A 19,384-nucleotide genomic window follows, 5' to 3' on the forward strand; every position below is an offset into this window, starting at 1 on the left:
CTGAGTTCCTCATGCTTTGGGCATCACATACCACTGACACTGCTCCCTCATTCCTTCTAATGACCCACTTTACCTAGGCTCTGAATACCGCTGGCTGAATCGAATCTATTTTTACCTTGTTACTTTCTATTTTAGAGAATAAATAAGGCATAGACAGTGCTCTATTTTTGAGTACTTTCCTCTCTTAGAAGCTGGTACCGAGTCTCCCAACTTGGAAACATTCAGATTTCTATCTCAGATATTTTTGTATTTCTACAATCGATGGAGGTCTTCAATGACAGTGATCTGTGTACAGTGATTTATAACCCTTTTTGGCTATTCAGGTCTTTGTCAATGTAAATCTGCAGTTTTTTTTCTTTCCTTTCTTTTTGTACTGTGAATGCTACCGCTTTGTTTCTTACATCCTCTTTCCTTCCAAAGTCATTCAAATCATTTACTTTCTGCTCCACTTAAAAAACAAAAGACAAAACAAAACAAAACACCGGTTATTCTTTAAGAAGCTTATGGTTGCTTGCGAATGCATGAAATGTATTTATTCCTTTAGAGAAAACCTAAAACCCCAAATGTTAATTACTGGACAAATCTCAGAGTTAATCCATAAGCGAGATTCCAAGTGTTTACATTCGCACTTTATTGTTCTTAGAAATGTCCCCAGAACAGTTCAAATTAATAGCTCCTCACAGTTGGTTTCCTTATACTTCAGATGAAAACAAAATATGTTCCTTCTCCTTAAAAGATGCTACATTTGCGAAGAGTTACAATCCATACTTTTTTTTCCCAGATACTTGATTTTCTAATTAAAAAAAAAAAAATGCCCCAGAAGCTTATCATGTGTCAGTGATCGAGCACTTTAGTGTTGGATATCTTCCTCTCCAGAGCTAGATTTGCTGAAGAACACTTCTGCCCATGGGGCAGGCAAGTCAGGCATTAGGGAGCATTTACCAACTTCCCCTGCTGTAAAATCATTAGAAGTCACCAAGCTTTCTACTTACAACGGAGTCCTTTCTTAATCCAACAAAAAGTGGTCCTATTCTGCCAGAGAAGGGCCTGGGTCTTCATGAATCACTTCCTTTATTGGGCCTGTGACTGCATCTGTTGGGCCAGTTGGTTTGAGACTGCAAAAATAGGGGCACCTGCCTAATTATGCTAAAACAAAACGTAGTTCTTTCAATTCTCCATTTAAAAATAGCTTGTATGAAGAACTTCTAGAAGGATGGAGAGTAAAAGCCTCTGAAAATCTGCTCATCTATAAAAGCAATGAGAACACTGGCAAAAAATGTTCAAAAGCAACTTTTCAGAGCTCTGGAAATTAACCAAAGGCTTGCAACAATTCAAGGAGGATTTATGCAAGAGGAATGGTGGATGCTCAGCTCAGTAAGAACGTTTTATCTTGTTTCATCCCCCCCCTCCTCAGCCCATTTTTATGGTAGCCTTGAAAACCAACAGCCTCACTACTAAGGTAGCTGTGAAAATCCGTTGCACAGCAGCCAACTGCAGGGGATAGAGAGGGTTTAGAGCTCCTCCAGAGCCTCATTCCTACAAATAAAATTAGAAAATTTTCTCTATTTCACCTGTCTGGCAGCTTCCTGAGAATCTCCACTTGTGGAACTCTTTATTTATTTGATGTGGCTCAGAGCTTGCTCAACGCCAACAGCCTTTTCCCGGAAGCATTTGTTGAAACAATCAGTTGTAATTATTCAATATCACAGCTGTCTGAGGTAAGGATATCAGGGGAAACAAAAGAACGCCCAAAAAATGTAACAGGAAAAGCAAAGGAATGAGATGTCCATCTGGAGTTTAGAAAAGTTCCAATATAATCCCAAGAGATCTAGAAGGCCACACGTGTGTTTAAGGTTGTACTTGTGCACAGGAAAGAACTCAGAAGATGCTATTCTCTCTAGGTGACCTTTAGCCTCTTTACAAACAGGAAGTAAAGGCTCAAGCAGGGCTGTACAGTGCTCATGAGAGCATTGAAAGCAAGCCCCAACAAGCATACAGAACCCCTCGGCAAAGCTGGAGACACTTGTTCGTTTAAAGAAGTTAACAGAACTTCTATCTAATCATTAACTGACTACTAAGTTAACAAACAGAGATTTCAGTGGCCACACATAACAAAAAATACAAACGTTACAGAATTAGTTCCAAAAATCACTCAATAAGCGGCAACAATGGAAAGAACAACAAATAGCAACAACCAAAAACTGTGAAAAGAGAAAACCTGATACGAAGAGTTGCTATATTACAGCATTCAAAGCATCCAGTTTTCAACAAAAAATTAAGAGACACACAAAGTAACAGAAAAGTATGGCCTATACACAGGGGAAAAAATAGCAGTCACTAAAATTATCTCTAGGAAGTACATGGATTTTGTAAGACAAAAGCTCTCAATCAGCCAGTCAAAATAAGTAAAGAACACAGTATCTAGAGAACTAAAAGAATGTGTAAGATGTATATCCAATATAAATTATAAGAAGGCAGAAATTATAAAAAAGAAACAAAGGGAAATTTTAGAGTTGGAAACTCTAAGAACAAATTAAAAAAATCACTAGAGGAATTCAAGACTAGATATGATTTGTCAGAATAAAGAATGGCAAACATGAAGAGAGGTCAACCGACATTATCTAATCAAGGACGAGAAGTAAAAAAAAGAAAAAAGAAAAGTGAACATAGTCTCATAGACCTGTACTGTATCGTCACATGTACCAATACATTCACAATGGGAATTCTTTAAAGGGAGAAGAGAAAGAAAAGGATAGAAAGAACATCTGAAGAAATAAAGGCTGAAAATCTCCCACGTTTGAAAAAGAATGTTAGTTTATACATCCTAGAAGTTCAATGACTTTTCAATAAAATAAACTCAGAGATCCACGCTTGGTACATCATGGTCTGTCAAAAGCCCACGACAAAAGTGAAAAACGTAAGTTGTCAAAAGATACTGACCAAAAAAACCTGAAAGTAATGAGAGAGGTGATTCAGCATAAATCAAAGATCCTCAAGATGATTAACAGCTCTTTATCCAAAACAGTGGAGTCCAGAAGGCACTGAGAAGACATACTCAAAGTGCTGTAAGATTTGTCAACCAAGAATTCCATATGTAACAAAATTATCCTTCAAAAACCAAAGAAATTAAAACGTTATCAGATTTTTTTATGTCATAATTCCTTGCTAATAGACCTGATCTATAAAAATTACTAAAGGGAGTAGTTCAGGCTAAAATGAAAGGATACCAGAGAGCAACTTGAAACTACACAGAGCACCCAACTACATAGGTCAACATAGAAGACAGCCATGAACGAATGGTAAGTGTGGATGGTGACTGGCTTATCACATATAAAGATTTAATTTACATTATAATAATGGTGTGAAGGAGCAGGGAGAAAATGGAGCTACAAAGAAGCAAAATGTTGTATGCTATTGAAATTAAAATTGTATTTTTCCAAACTAGATTTTTATAAGTTGTGAATTATAATTCTCAGGACAACCACTAAGAAAATTAAACCAAATTTATAACAAAAGAAACAATACAAAAACTAAAATGATACACTAGAAAATATCTACTTAACACAAAATAAGTCTTTTTCTTGGGGGGGAACAGTGGGGTGTAAAAAGACATAAAACATATGGTGAGTAAATAACAAAATGGCTGATGCAAATCCCACCATATCAGTAATAATATTAAATAAAATGCACTTAACACTCATCAAAAGGCAGAAACAGGAACAGGAAGAATGGACAAAAATATTACAATCCAATTGTACGCTGCTTACAGGAGAAAGGCTTTATATTCAAAAACGTGAATAGGAACATATACCAAGCAAACAGTAATCAAGAAACACTGTTGTGGTTGTGGGAATAAAAATCAGTGCTGAGTATCACAAAAATATTTTATGACAGGGGCACCTGGGTCACTTAGTCAGTGGATCACCTGGCTCTTGATTTGGGCTCCAGTCATGATCCCAGGGTTGTGAGATAGAGCCCCATGTTGGGCTCTGTGCTGAGTGTGGAGCCTGCTTGGGATTCTCTCTCTTTCTCTCTCTGCCCCTTTCCCCCACTGGCGTTCTCATTCACTCAAAAATTTAAAAAAAATACTTTATGACCAAATACGTTACTACAAGTAAAGAATATTTTATGATGAAGTGATCAATTAATTAGGAATATGTAACAACTGTAAACACATGTGCACATAACAAAAGAATCTTAAAACACCTAGGAAAAAAAAGCCCTGAAAGAACTGAAGGGAGAAATGAACAATTCCAGTAATAGTGCAGACTTCAGATCTTCGCTTCCAACAATGAATAAAACAACTAGGGAGAAGACAGACAAGGAAAAGGAAGATTCTGAACAACAGTCAGACACCTTACAACACTTTGCCCAAAAAGAGAACACACGTTCTTCAGTTTCCAGGATTAACTGTATGTCAGGCCATAAAACAAAACTTAATAAATCAAAAAGCATGCTCTCGGGGCGCCTGGGTGGCTCAGTCGGTTGAGCGTCCGACTTCAGCCCAGGTCATGATCTCGCGGTCAGTGAGTTCGAGCCCCGCGTCCGGCTCTGTGCTGACAGCTCGGAGCCCGGAGCCTGTTTCAGATTCTGTGTCTCCCTCTCTCTCTGACCCTCCCCTGTTCATGCTCTGTCTCTCTCTGTCTCAAAAATAAAGAAACATTAAAAAAAATTTTTTTAAATAATAAATAAATAAATAAATAAATAAATAAATAAATAAATAACAAAGAGCATGCTCTCTAGCCAGAATGCAATGTAATTAGAAATCAATAACCCAAGAACATTTTGGAAAGTCATAAATATGTGGAAATAAAGCAACACACTCTTAAATTTTTTTAAGTTTACTTATTTATTTATTTTGAGAGAGAAAGAGAAAAGTGAGCAGGGGAGGGGCAGAGAGAGACAGAGAGAGAGAAATCCCAAGCAGGCTCTGCCCTGTCAACACAGAGCCCGACGTGGGGCTCCAACTCAGAAACCATGAGATCATGACCTGAGCCAAAACCAAGAGTCTGGCACGTAATCGACTGAGCCACTCAGGTGCTCCCAAATAGCCCACTGTTAAATAGCCAGGGGGTAAAAGAAGAAATCACAGGAAAATTAGAAAATACTTTCAGAAGAACAAGAATGAAAACCCAACAAAATTTATGAAATGCAGTTCCAGAAGTGCTTAGAAGGAAATTTATAACTGTAAATGCCTTCTTAAAAAAGAAGACAAGTCTCAACTCAGTAACCTAACCTTGTATCTTAAAACAAAACAAAACAAAACAAAAAAACAAAAACTGAAAAAGGGACTCCTGGGTGGCTCAGTCAGTTAAGTGTCCAACTCTTGGTTTTGACTAGGGTCATGATCTCATGGTTCAGGAGTCTGAGCCCTGCATCAGACTCTACGCTGATGCTAAGGAGTCTTCTTGGGATTATCTCTCTCTCCCTTTCTCTCTGCCCCTTCCCCGCTCATGCTCTCCCTGTCTCTAAATAAATAAACTTAAAAAAAAATTTTTTTAAGTTAACAAGCAGAGGGAAATAATTAATAAAGACTAAAGTGGTTACATATGAAACACAGAATGGAAAAACCAATAAATAAATCAACAAAACTAAAAGTTGACTCTTTAAAGACAAGCAAAAATGACAAGCCTTTATCTAGACTGACCAGGAAAAAAGAGAAAAGACTCAAATCCTGTATCAAAGAGGGACATCGCTACCACTCTGAGAGAAATAATAGAATTATAAACCAATACTATGAATAAGTTTACACCAACAAATAGGTAACTTTGATAAAATGGGAAAACTCCCAAGAAGTCACCAACTACCCAAACTGAAGCAATACATAGTGTGAATAGCGACAAACCAGAGGGAGAATTAACAATCAACAATTTCATGAGAAAATCCCAGGCTCTGGTGGTGAAATATGCCAGATGTTTAAAGAAGAATTATCACTAATATTTCACAAACTGTTCCAAAAATTGAAGAGGGGGGAACACATTCCACCTTGCTTTATATGGCCAGTATTACCCTAACACCCAAACCAGACAATGATATGTCCAGAAAACTAAAGACCAATATCCCTTAGGATTTATAAACATGAAATACTAGCCAACTAAATTCAGCATGATATAAAAAGGATTATATACCACAACAAAGTGCAGTTTATCCCCCAAGGATGGGAGATTAAGTCAACAGGTGAGACATCAATATAATACACCATATTAACAGAATCAAGGACAACATTCACATCATCATCTCAAGAAACACAGAATCTGACCAAATTCCAACACACTTTTAGGATAAAACACCGAACAGACTAGAAACAGGAAGGAATTCCCCCAATCTGATAAATGCTACCAATGAAAAATCAACAGCTAACATCACACCTAATGGTAAAAGAATGCTTTTACCCTAAGATCAGGAACAAGAAAAGGATGTTCATTCCTGACATCTTTATTCAATATTATACTAGAAGTTGTAGTCAGGGCAATTAGGCAAGACAAGGAAATACAAGATATTCAAATGAAGAAAAGGAAAAAGTTAAAAAAGGTAAAAGTAAAACTATCTCTATTTGCAGATTACATGATCTTGTATAAAGAAAATTCTAAGGGAGTCCACTAAAAGTTTATTAGATCTAATAAGTGAGTTCAGAAAAGATGCAGACGACAAGATTAATAAAATCAATTGCATTTATAGACATGGGTAATGAACAATTATAAAATAAACTACATTTATAATTGTATCAAAAATAATAAAATACTTACGAGTAAATTTAATAAAAGAAGTATAGAACTTAATACTAAAAACCACAAAATATTTTTGAAAGAATTAAAGAAGACTTAAATAAATGGAAACACATCCCACGTTCATGGAGAAGACTTACTATTAAGACGTCAAGACTGCCAAAATTGATCCACAAATACAGTCTAATCCCTATCAAAATCGCAGCTGTTGCCTCTGCAGAAACGGACAAGGAGATCCTAAAATTCAAACGCAAAGGACCCAGAAGGGCCAAAACAATCTTGAAAGCAACAACAGCTTTTTGAGGTTTTGAACGTTCTGAAATTAATGGTTATAGCTGCACAATTCTGTGAACATACTTTAAAAACCTCTGAATTGTAAGGGGCATGTGGGTGGCTCAGTCCGTTGAGCAACTGACTTCGGCTCTGAGCCCCACATCAGGCTCTGTGATGACAATGCAGAGTCTGCTTTGGATCCTCTGTTCCTGTCTCTTTCTGCTCCTCTCCTGCTTGCGTTTTCTGTCTCAAAAATAATTAAAACCTAAAGAAAGAAAAACTCTGAATTGTACACTTGGCAAGTGTGAATTTTTTGGCATGTGAATAGAGCTGTTTGTAAGAAAACCCGTGGCAGACAGGTCAGGCCAAATACAGTGATAGTATGCAATTTGGTGTGCTTTCCCCCATTTCCTTCACACTAAGGGATGTTCAAATATTTATGCCTTACTTGGAATCACTGATCCAGACCTATTTCCTGGAAAATAATATTCAGGGTCTGAGTTCAGGGTAATGAGTCAGTGCAGAGATGGGTGTTTTGAGAGGCCTGAGAAAATTAAAACTTAAAAGCTTAAGTTACGGGAAACTGAAACCTAACCAAGCTTAACCAGCTTGTTCCGCTTCTGTACAATTGCTTGGCGCGCCCATGTATTCCTGATCAATCATTGTTGCCTGGCACATCCGTATATTCCTGATCAACCATTGTTACTTGGCACATCCGTGTACTCCTGATCAATCATTGTTGCTTGGCACATCCGTGTATTCCTGATCAATCATTGTGATACCTGTACCCCCGGTTGTGGTCTGACCTAAAGGCACGAACCAATCGAATACTGTTAAGTGTCCAACTTTAAACACCAACCAATCGCAGCTCTGTAACTGTGGAAAATTCCTGATTTCCCCATGACTTGTTTGTACCTGTCTATAAAAGGGGTGTAAAAACCTCTCTCAGGACCTCTCGGCGTCACCGGCAACGAGGGCGCAGAGGTCCAGGTTCGAACCTGCAATAAATGACCCTTGCTGCTTAGCTTTGACTCTGGACTCTGGTGGTTCGTTTTTGGGGGTCTCTTAGACTCTGGGCATTTCAGTTTCTGAGAAATGTTTTAGTTTGGCCATTATGCATGACATTCACTAGGTGTGATCATTTCGGGCTCTGTAAATGATCAAACAGTGATTTTAAGGGTCTTTACAAAAATTATAAGATGTCCTATAACTGGGAAATTTCCTGTGTATAATAAGACCTTATCAATAGAAGGTCAGAATTGTTAGAAGCAGACCAGCTGTCAAGGTTTTTCACCGTCTTCGTTTAAATCAAGAAAGCACATCCAAGCATCTCCTTTATTCCTTTATGCCAAATGTTGGTCTTCGTAAGATCAGCTCATCTGGACTCCTAGGTTAGGGATTGCTGACTTAAAACATTAAGCTAACAAGCTTCCGAGGATAAGTAATAAAATAAATATTTCACGACCGGAGAGCTACAGGCCTAGATCACGAACACTAATTTCAGATACCATTTCCCTGCTTGCTTTCTTTTTGACTTCGCAGATTAAGTAGACGTGAAGAAGAATAAGGGGAAAAAAGGTCTAAGGCTATTCAAAGAAAACAGTTATCACATATTGAAAGATTCTTTTAAGGCGCCTGATGTCTTTTGGAGAAATTATTAAAGGAAAAATGTTTTGCATACCAAAACTTATAGTGGAAATACACCAATAATCAGGAGTCAGGTATTTATTTTAGCTCTTGATCTTTGTAAAAGATGGTATTAACTTTGAGACAACCCACTCAAACCCCTGTCATATGGACAACTGTTACCAGCAGCAGAGTCTCTCCACAGGGAGAAGTCACCTGCTAAGACATAGAACTGCCAATCAGGAATACCACCTGTATCAGCTAAGGTTAACGTTAGGGTACATACTATCAGGAACGAAGACCAATTAGCAATGCCAACTGTAAGAAGACTCCTTAGGATCAACATGGACGAAATACATACAAACAAGTGCAAATATTTCAAGGCATGACCCCCAAGACTCTGGAGCTAAGGAGTAGAGTCTTGTTGAGAACTTAACGTGGAATAAACTCCTAACTCACTTATTAATTAACCCAAGGTGACCAAGTCGGGAAGGTTTTTCCAGGATTTGCAGCAGGATGTGAGCTTCTAAAGCCCATGCACTTGACCTTACTCCTATATTGCCTTGTCAGATTAAAAATGGCTATCATCTAAATAAAAATGGATAGTATCCAGTGAAAACCAGTATTATAAAGACAAAGGCAGAACATTCCTCATTTGTTTGCCTTTTCCAAGTAACTATGGGTACTGTGTACAACATTCTTTCATTCCACAATTATGTATCATGTGCCTACCATGTGCTTGAAACACAGTCTTCAACACAGTATTTTAACTGAATGGGAAAACGAGTAGGGTGAGAAGTCAGGCAGAATTGGAATGTATCATTTTAACCATTTTCAGTCAGCAGTACAGTTGCCAGTCAAGCTAAGAATCTCTTTACAAACAGGTTTATTACCAACTATCAGACAAACACCTGGACCAGAAAAATAGGCATTTCTGTATCATAAGGATTTTTACATACAAAGGTCCTTAATGTTCACTTGGGTTGTTACCTAACGCACGAATATTTTTTTTAATTTTTTTTTACATTTATTCATTTATTTTTGAGAGACAGAGACAGAGCACAAGCGGTAGATGGGCAGAGAGAGGAGGAGACACAGAATCTGAAGCAGGCTGCAGGCTCTGAGCTGTCGGCACAGAGCCTGACGTGGGGCTCAAACTCACAAATCGTGAGATCATGACCTGAACCGAAGTCAGACTCTCAACCGACTGAGCCACCCAGGTGCCACGCAGATGAATAGTTTTTAATTAACTCTTCAAGGACTCTGTTTGGTCTTCTGATATGATGTGAAAGGGAGACACTAAAAAGAGGTTGATACTTTGAACCAATTCCCCTGTAGGATGACAAGTCAAAGCCAACGAGATGGTTGGCTATTACGTATCTACCATTTTCTCTGTCTCAATTCCTAATATGTGTAAGATGAAAACATTCCCAGCCCGAACTCGAGCCTGAAAAGATGAGAAGTTATCTTGTGTTGCACAGAATAGAAATAATTCACTTATTCTCCTTAAAAGTCCTCTGCAGCTTGAAAAACTTCTCACGCACACAGGGGAAGGAATCCAGCTTTTATCTGACAGGCTGTTTAAGAAATTTGACCTCTGGCTTCCTTTACATTGCTGGAACTTAACTTTTCATGTAGTAAGTGTCCAGCATACTATTTTTTTTCCCATGCAAATTTTCCTGTCAAAACTACAAACGGACATGTGATCAAAGGTCAGCCCTCCTTCGCATTCCCGTTTGATAAAGAAATTTCTATTTCACCTTTGGCTGTCAGGCCAGTTTGAGAATGTGTTACCTGCCAGAGAAATTACTGATGCATTCCTCCCTGGTCCTCTTCAAAGTTTTCCGGCCTCCCCTCATTTTCTTCTTTTAAATCTAATGGGTGTTTTAATTTGAATACATTCTCACTTTTTAATGGAATACTTAAATTAGCTGTGGGAGGAATCTGAATTGTGCTTGTTAACTGAAGTCGAGTTGCTGATAGATAATACCCAGCAACAGACAACAATAATCATCCACCTTTTTTATCCGCCATTTTAGGTCACAGTGAACTTGGCAACCCTGTGTATAGACACGCCTAAAGAAGGTGAGTTTTTACTTAGAGCCAAATGAGGACTTTTATCTCTCCAAATACTCCTTTGTCTTTCTTTTGGAGAGAAAAAGGAAAAGAAAAATAAAGGAATTCTCAGTTTGTATACATATGCTATTACTGTGTCATCAATTCACTCACACTGCAAACCCAAGTTGAGTTTTAAAAATGCTCAATCAAATAGAGTATGTGAGTTAGGAAGGGAAGGTTAACAATGCGATCCTACCAGATGGGTGAAATTCCACCTGAATTTCCACCCGTCTCAGCTGATTACAGATGGTGTAGAGCCTAGAAACCTTAAGATGTTAAAGGGTAGCTATTGAAACTTTACATTGCAGAATTTCCTGAATTTCCACCCAACTGTCTCAGCTGATTACAGATGGTGTAGAGCCTTGAAAACTTAAGAGGTTAAAGGGTAGCTATTGAAACATTACATTGCAGAATTTCCTGAATTTCCACCCAACTGTCTCAGCTGATTACAGATGGTGTAGAGCCTTGAAAACTTAAGAGGTTAAAGGGTAGCTATTGAAACATTACATTGCAGAAGAAACAATGTTACAATTATGGTTAAAGAGAGAATACTGACTGCGACACAAAACTTCCAACAGAAATTGTCAGTGAAAATTTGATGAACTAAGTAACAGTGTGCCTTGTAGAATACTTCACTATTTACTAAAGGGGATGACGACCTTTAGAAAAATATTTTGAACCCAGTATTGCCACTTCCTAGGTATTTGTAACTAAATTTTCTGAGAGCCAACTGGATCATCTGTAAGATAAGGATGAAGTTACTTAGGAAAACTCAATATATTTTATTCCCTTCTCTTTTACATACAATAAATATATTTGTATATAACAGATATGTATAAAATAAATATAGTAATAATGTTGTGGTAAAGATAGGTCAAATATTTGCCTTTATTATCCATTTGAAAAAGGGAAAATTAGAGAGGTTAACTGACCTGCTTAGCATCCTACAGTAAGAAATGGGTCAAGAAATGGGTTCTGGGTTTGTGCTCAGAACTTCTCTGTCTCCAAGTTAAGAATTCCTCTACTGGTAGAACATAGAACAGAAGGACTTCAAGAATTCTTATACAGTGTGGAATCTGAAATGTTTCAACAAAATATTGTTGTTTATTTACTCAACATCTATCCTAAAAGGTTTACCCATTTAGTTGGCACTATAAAGTAAGCTGTTAATAATCCCGTCAATCTTACTGATTTTGAAAATGAGCGCACAGAGGAGGAAGTTTGCTTCCCTTTAGGGAAAGGACAATGTCCTTATACTTTGTCTCCAGGATTCTAAGACCCTCTGGTTACTGTCTACATGTACCACCAAATTTTGCTTTTAAAGACAGATCTAAAGGGTACGGTTAGTGGGCACATCCAGGGAGAAGTTTTGACCCAAGTGATCAATCTCAGGGCAGTGTGTCAGGCAAAGATCCGACAGACCCACCACATCCCACCAACCATTGGGAGCTCAAACCCCTTATTTTTATCTTTCAAAGCTCAGGAATATAGGGGACCGCTGTAGCCCGCCACAACTTCCCTTCCTTTCTTCTGCACTTTGCCTCACGCTGTCACTCCCTGCAGACCCCATGCCCCTGTCCCCCAGAGTATCCAGCTTCTCCCTCCCTCCGTCTTCCCATCAGCCCTTTCTCTGGTCCTTTATCAGGCAGATTTACAGGCCTTCTTTCTTATCTAGAGAGTGGGAGGTAGGGAGAAAACTATCTGTAATTCTAGGATTCGCTTCCTCTTGAGCCAGGTGTGTGGAGGAAGGCTAAGAAACAAGTCCCTTTGCACAAGATTGATATAGCCCTTCTGAGCTGCTGTATGCATCAGATCAAATTTTGGGAACATGAAAGAACACTGCTGGGGATATGGGGTTGTTTAGGACAGGGAAGCACCCCTGAGCAATCAAGAGCTAATAAGGTCACAGGTGGAGAGAAGTCGGAAATTTGCCTCTGCTCAGATGTTTAGGGAGAAGTGAATCAAGATAGTGAAGGAATAGGGTGAGCAGACACTGATACTTAATGGTCTTGCCAACCTAGTCGTCTTTCTTTTGCTTGCTGCCCCTCCCTTGGGTGAACGGAGGCTCATGTTGAGTCCAAATTTTTCATAGTTGAAAGCCATCGTCTGTACCACGTGGCTTCACTACAGTCAACACCTGCCGGAAGGAAAAGAACCGCATTCTGGTGGTAGGACTGAATCACCCTTCACTTCTTTTCCCTTTTTGTTTTTGGGAATTAGCACAAGGAACATATACTGGGAGGCAATATGGTCAGTGAAACCGCCCGAGACATCTGGACGTGGTCCTCTAATCAAGGCCATTGCCGTTACTGGCAGGCATTCAAAGGAACCATGCTGCTTGCTTTCAGGGAGGTGGTTATCTTTTACCCCCGCCCCCTTTTTCTTGGAGCAAAAAGAAGAGTCTGGCTGCACCCAGAGCTGCTAACAGGTTTCCTAGCTAGCGGGTCTTGGTGTCCCCATGCCTCGTCAGCAATAACCTGAAAGGCAACACACCTCTTGGAACTCCAAGTCGGCACCCCACAGGCGCACCCAAGTGGGAACCAAGCACCACGTTATGAACAATTACAGGCTGTGAAGTTGATCAAGAACAGTGGCATTTATCTCCCCTTTCCTACATGTGTGGTGTTAGGTTGTCAGGCCTTCCCAGGGGGTTCTTTTTCTTCAATCACAGGTTGATTGAGAGATAATCCATGTACCATTCAATCCCTCTATTTTAAGTACAGAATTCAAAGGTTTTTCAAAATATATTCACAGAGTTGTGGGAAAATAACCATCATCAATCGAGAGCATTTTCATCACTCCAAGTGAAATCCTGTACCCATTCACTCTCCATTCCTAACTCCCCAGCCCTAAGCAACCTCTCATCTATTTTCTTGTCGCCATTCAACGGCATTCTTTGAACCCTTGTTTTTTTAACTCAGTGAAAGAAAATCTGTCTCTCCGTGCTGCAGAGTCCAGACAGCGTTAGGACTAGGGTCAGAGACAGTCGTAATGAACTAAGAGCTCAGCCTCTAGAAAGACAGACGTGGATTTAAGTCCTGACTCTGTGTGTGCTGTGGGTTCTCAAATGAGGTAACCTCTCTGAATCTACTTTCTCAACTACAAAATGGGAATAATAACAACTCCCATTTATGGGCTTGTTTCAAACACTCAATGAGAATGCATATAAAGCACTTAGCTTCCAAAGCTTCCAGTTTTCTTGGAATAGCACACGTGCTCATTACCTGTTAATCTGTATTATCATGTTTATTCTTGTTAGTCCCAAAACTCTCTGCAGAACAGATCTAGTTTATGTAACAACTGCCACAGCTTAACAGTTCCACTGTACTTCTTCTGAAGTGACTGGAGTTGTCCCTTACCAGGTCCCCTGTGAAATGGCTTTGGAGCAGTGGAAACAGACCCTGCATCACAGGTCAGGGATGCAAGGAGACTTGGGTGAATGCAGGCACCAAAAGCAGACTCCCCTACCAAGAGGCGGCAGCCTGAGGGGGAGTTCTCTGTAGGGCGTACAGGGTTTACAGGAGGAGTAGTTTACAGACCCTGCGAAGGAACTGATACAAGGAATGAGATTGGTAATGCCAGAGAAATGGGGTCAAGGTCATTAGGACAAGAGGCAAGGCCACCCTGGAAATGGACGTAACAAAGGGAATGACTGGATATGCATTTTTCAAAGTCACAGCCAAGAAAATGAAAAATAATAGTGTCTTATCCTGAGTTCCCCTGAAAGCAGAGCTTGCGAAGAAGGCGAGCTCATGTAGTTTATTTGGAAATGTGATCCCAGGGAGCAGGGGTACAGGGCAACATGAGAGAAACAAGAAGAAAGGATACTTTGTACACGGAGACGGACTCCTCTTCAGGCAAATAGTGCTTACTTCCACTGGACCTTCTGTGAATCTCAAACATGCTTCACAACTGTCTACCTAGGGGCACCTGGGGGGACGTCTCTTGGTTAGGTGGCAGACTCTTGATTCCGCCTCAGGTCATGATCTCGTGGTTCATAAGATCAAGCCCCACCTTGGGCGCCATACTGAGAGTGTGCAGAGCCTGCTTCTGATTCTCTCTCTCCCTCTCTCTCTGCCCCTCTCCTGCTCCTATGCACTCCCTCTCAAAACAAATATACTTAAACATTTTATTTAATTAAAAAAATAAGGAACTGTCTACCCTAGGGGCAAAAAGAGAAAGGTTTTTCTTTCATCTCCCTTTCTTCTAGGTCAAAGATGGTCCACTCAATTAAGTCCTCTGCATTTTGGGGATGAGAAACTGTGAATGCCAGTCAGGTTCCCAAGGGTACCCAAGCTGTGACTTTCAAGAAGCTTCAGGGTAAAAGCGAAAGGTATCGGGCTCTGGCCCAAGCGCAGGGCTGTGCCACTGTACCTGGGGAAAACCTGTCAAAGACCACACAGCGCGGTCACCAAACAGTTGCGGGATGGAGAGGCAAGGCTGAGAGGATATTACGGTGGTAGGCAAGAGATAGTCCCACATGGGGAGCTATCATTACTGAACATTTATGATACACCAGGCACTGTTCCAGGCATTTGATATCAACTGGTGATACTCAAGACTACCTTGCACTACAAAGGAGGAAGTTAAGGCACAAAAACTTGAGTACTCCATTCAAGGTCACAGTTATTAAGTAGCAAAACTGAGGGTCAGGATTCAGCCTGTAAACTCCGAACCACAGCACTGCATATCCTCTGATGGAACCAGGCCGGTTGAAGCTGGGGCCCAACAGTAACTTGCATACAGGAATAAGCATCCTACTCATTCACATCTCCCTAGCTCCTTCTGGTCAACAGTCCATAAACAACCTCTACTGACTTCTAGGTTTAATTTATTCCTGTTGAGACATTCCAGGACTGTGCTAAATTCTTCCCCACCTTGTTCCCCAAAGTGAAACATAACTTAAAACAGACCTCGCCTGCTGGTTCAGGTTAACCTTGGAAGTTTTCCTGCTCACTTAGTCTTCACTGAGTTCTGCTGAAATCATTTGGACATCACTACAAAGGGTCACTTCCCAAGTATATGTTAAAAAATTAACCTCAAAAGGAATTTAAACAGATACACCTAGAATAAAAAAAAATTTTTTTTTTAGGGTAGCCATAGCTACATTTGTCTACTGAGCCCTTGACATGTGGCAAGTTCAAACTAAGGTATGCTCGGAGTATAAGACACATCAAATTTGAAGGATGCAGTAAAAACAGGGAAGTATCTCAGTATTTCTTATATTCATTGCATGTTCATATAGTTCTATTTTAAATACTGTGTTAAATTAAAAACTTAAAATTAATTTCATCTGTTTTTCTTTTTCCTCTTTTTAAAGTATAGCTTCTAGAAAAGTTAAAATGGCACATGTGACTCACATTTTAGGTCTACTGGACCACGCCACTCTACTAGATAATCTGTCCTCTGCCCATTTGCTCTCTTTCCCAGACTCATCTTCACTTTCTCTGTCAATACACTTGTCCTTCTTAAAACACCCAACATGTTCGTACCACAGGGCCTTTGCAGTTACTGTTTCTTCAGCCAGCAATATTCTTTCCCCACAGCTTACTTCTTCGTTTCATTCTTGACGTCTTCAGAGGAACATTCCCTAACTATTCTATGTAGATAGTACCTCCAAATGCCTTTACCCTGCTTTGTTTTTCTTTACAAGAGTTAAAGTGGGGTTGTGTCCTCTGTCATTGTTCTGCTTATATTACATTGGAAATAAATGGATGGACGAATGGGTGGGTGGAATGAATGTTTTGTTTTCTTGTGACCAAAGTTTTAGATAATGGCCAGTTAAAACAAAAACACTTGCCCACCTAAATGGACTGTTCCATCTCTTGGCCTTGACATTTCAAACCTCCCATAGCTCCATCCAGGTTTGTACCACACATTGCAGTTACGTTGAAGGACTGGATTGGAGCTTAAAGAACCTTACAAGGTCTCTCCCCTTGGAAGGGATGTGGACTTGTCTGGCCTTCCAGGAGAGGAAGGGATAAGGGATAAGGAATTCCCATCTTTTCTAATTTAGAGGTGCTTAAGTTGTCTCTCTCCATTTGTGCTCTGCTTGCAGAGACAGTAGAGGGCAGCAGAGTCCTTCCCACCAGAGCATTTTGAGCAAAGATTAAGACTGGGCTGTGCACAGTTAAAGTCAAGCCCCTTTTAGAGAAAAATAGCTAATGAGTCCTATTATGTCTAGGATGGGACTTACAGCAATGGCATATTTTCTTCTATCCCTAATTATACAGATGATTCAAACTTCTGAAGACACGGACTTTGCATATTTCAAAGTTCAAGTATTATAGCAACCTGGCCTGAAAACAGACTGTAGTCTTATTTTATGGTCTCTAGCCTCTTTATTAAATATTTATTTTATCTGGGGTTTTATTTCCTTATTTACCACTTATTTATAGATTAAGGGTTGACTGAGTGGATTTGTGACTGGAATAAGTTGATACTGGTGGATTCCTATGTATTTGGCTTATATCTCATCCTGGACTTTCCAGAAAGAAAGCTGGCTTCTTGGGGCATGTAATTCTGTATTTACCTGTAATGATAAGACTGAAGGGCAGACTGTCTTAACTGTGACTTTCCACACGACCCAGGAATGAGTGTTCTCACTAACCCATTACCATTACAGCACTGAGGATTTTCAGTAAAAAGCAGATATACAGAATATGTGATTAATAACCCCCAGAAATGAGGCAGGTAAAATGCTTGCCAATCTTTCAGTTTGTCAGGGACACAGATATGCTTCCTAAGAACATATGAAGATCTAATGTCTCAAAAAGGATTTTTTTTTAAGATGCAATCAGTACTGGGGGTGCTTGTAATAAATTGCCAAGTATCTTGGTCAAGTAGTGACTTCAGAATTAACTCTTAGCTAGAAACTTCAGTAAACCAGCAGCTTAAGTATGTTTTACCTGCTCAGTTTATTTTTTTTAAAGGGGGGGGGGTGTTTAGAAAAGACCACTTGACCTTGGCATGTTGGTCAAGAAAGTTAGCAGCTGGGGCGCCTGGGTGGCTCAGTCGGTTAAGTGTCCGACTTCAGCTCAGGTCACGATCTCACAGTCAGTGAGGTCGAGCCCCACGTCAGGCTCTGGGCTGATGGCTCAGAGCCTGGAGCCTGCTTCGGATTCTGTGTCTCCCTCTCTCTCTGCCCCTCCCCCGTTCATGCTCTGTCTCTCTCTGTCTCAAAAATAAATAAATGTTAAAAAAAAATTTTAAAAAAACGAAAAGAAAGTTAGCAGCTACTGACAAGAAGTTTCCTCGATGAACTATATTCAGTAGGATTCCACCTAGATGCTAGTTTGCTATGTCTCAATAACAGAATTTTGATTTATATCTGAATGTATTCTCAAATTGTGTCCCCCTGTTTTGATACCTAGTACTTACACAGGTATCCGCTATCATGTTCTGGTTGCTTTTCTTGTGAGTGTTATGTTTTTTAAAAATTCTGTTTAGGAAAAGCAGCCCCCAGATGCTTAGGGGCTAGGGGAGACAGCCTTACCTTTGCTAAGCTATAATCATAGTTATTATAGCAATAGCCACTGGAAGATTTTGCTGCTGTTTATGGCCACACAAATCAGTCTCAGGGTGGATTGTTTGGGCTTTGTTTGAATTTGATACTTAACTTTGAACTCTGGGTTTTGAAAATTTCCACTCAGTCTCAGAAATATAACCTTAGGAAATTGGATTCTCAAGAGATGGCAGAAGATAGTGTTGAGCATGCCTTTTAGATATAAAATAGGATTAAAGAGCTTCATCCTGCTGAAATTATTTACCATTGGAGACTCTGAATATAAATGTACTCCTAAAGGCAGTGAAGCTTAAGGCAGCCATATGAGGAGCATAAGAAAAGACTTCTATTATTATACATGTGAGATACTGAGAAAGAGATGAGGGGCACAAAAAAAAAAAAAAAACTACAAGGAAAACATAAAATGGATGTGGGATAGACATTCCATTTTAAGTATAACAAGATGCTGTCAGGGGAAAATTCTATTTTTACCTTTAATAATTCCGTGCAGCACACATAAACCAACCAAATCTTATTCAAAAACTTAATCCTGGCTTAAGAAGTGGGAAAAAGATTTCTGCATTCTGAATGTGTGCTGGAAGTGGGAAGCAAGTGAATTATGACAAGAAATCTTATTGAGAGACACCAACTCAGGACACTGCGAGTGTAAAGAATGCAGTGAGCCCTCAGTCTCTAGCCCAATGCAGTTTAGTGTCTGGTCGAGGAGAGTGAACAAACAATTTAATGCATTTGTTTACCAAATCATCACAGTACAATATAACAGGTGCAAAAGCCACAGTATGGGCACACTGGGGCTGGAACAAGTACAGAGAGGAGACAACTTCCGAAAAACTCTTACCTATGTATCCAAAACCATTTGGTCTGAAAACAAACCAGTATATCAACACAGAAACGCAAAGGTTAAGAGACTTGCTCTGTAAATTCAAATTAGTTTTGAGTACAATTATTTCTTTATAATGACAGTCCCAATAATTTAGTTCTTGTGGCTACGTGAGATTCCAGTTTTGTCAAGTCATGGGAGGACTCTCTCAGAAAACCTCGCTCTCAGTTGACTTCTCTTTGAGTTCCTCCACAGCACCAAACACTGGATCAGCATTCAACAAAACTTCTGGAGCCA

The sequence above is a fragment of the Panthera pardus genome, unplaced genomic scaffold (assembly GCF_024362965.1).
Source record: "Panthera pardus isolate Hobbes unplaced genomic scaffold, ASM2436296v1 HiC_scaffold_8, whole genome shotgun sequence".
NCBI lineage: Eukaryota > Metazoa > Chordata > Mammalia > Carnivora > Felidae > Panthera > Panthera pardus.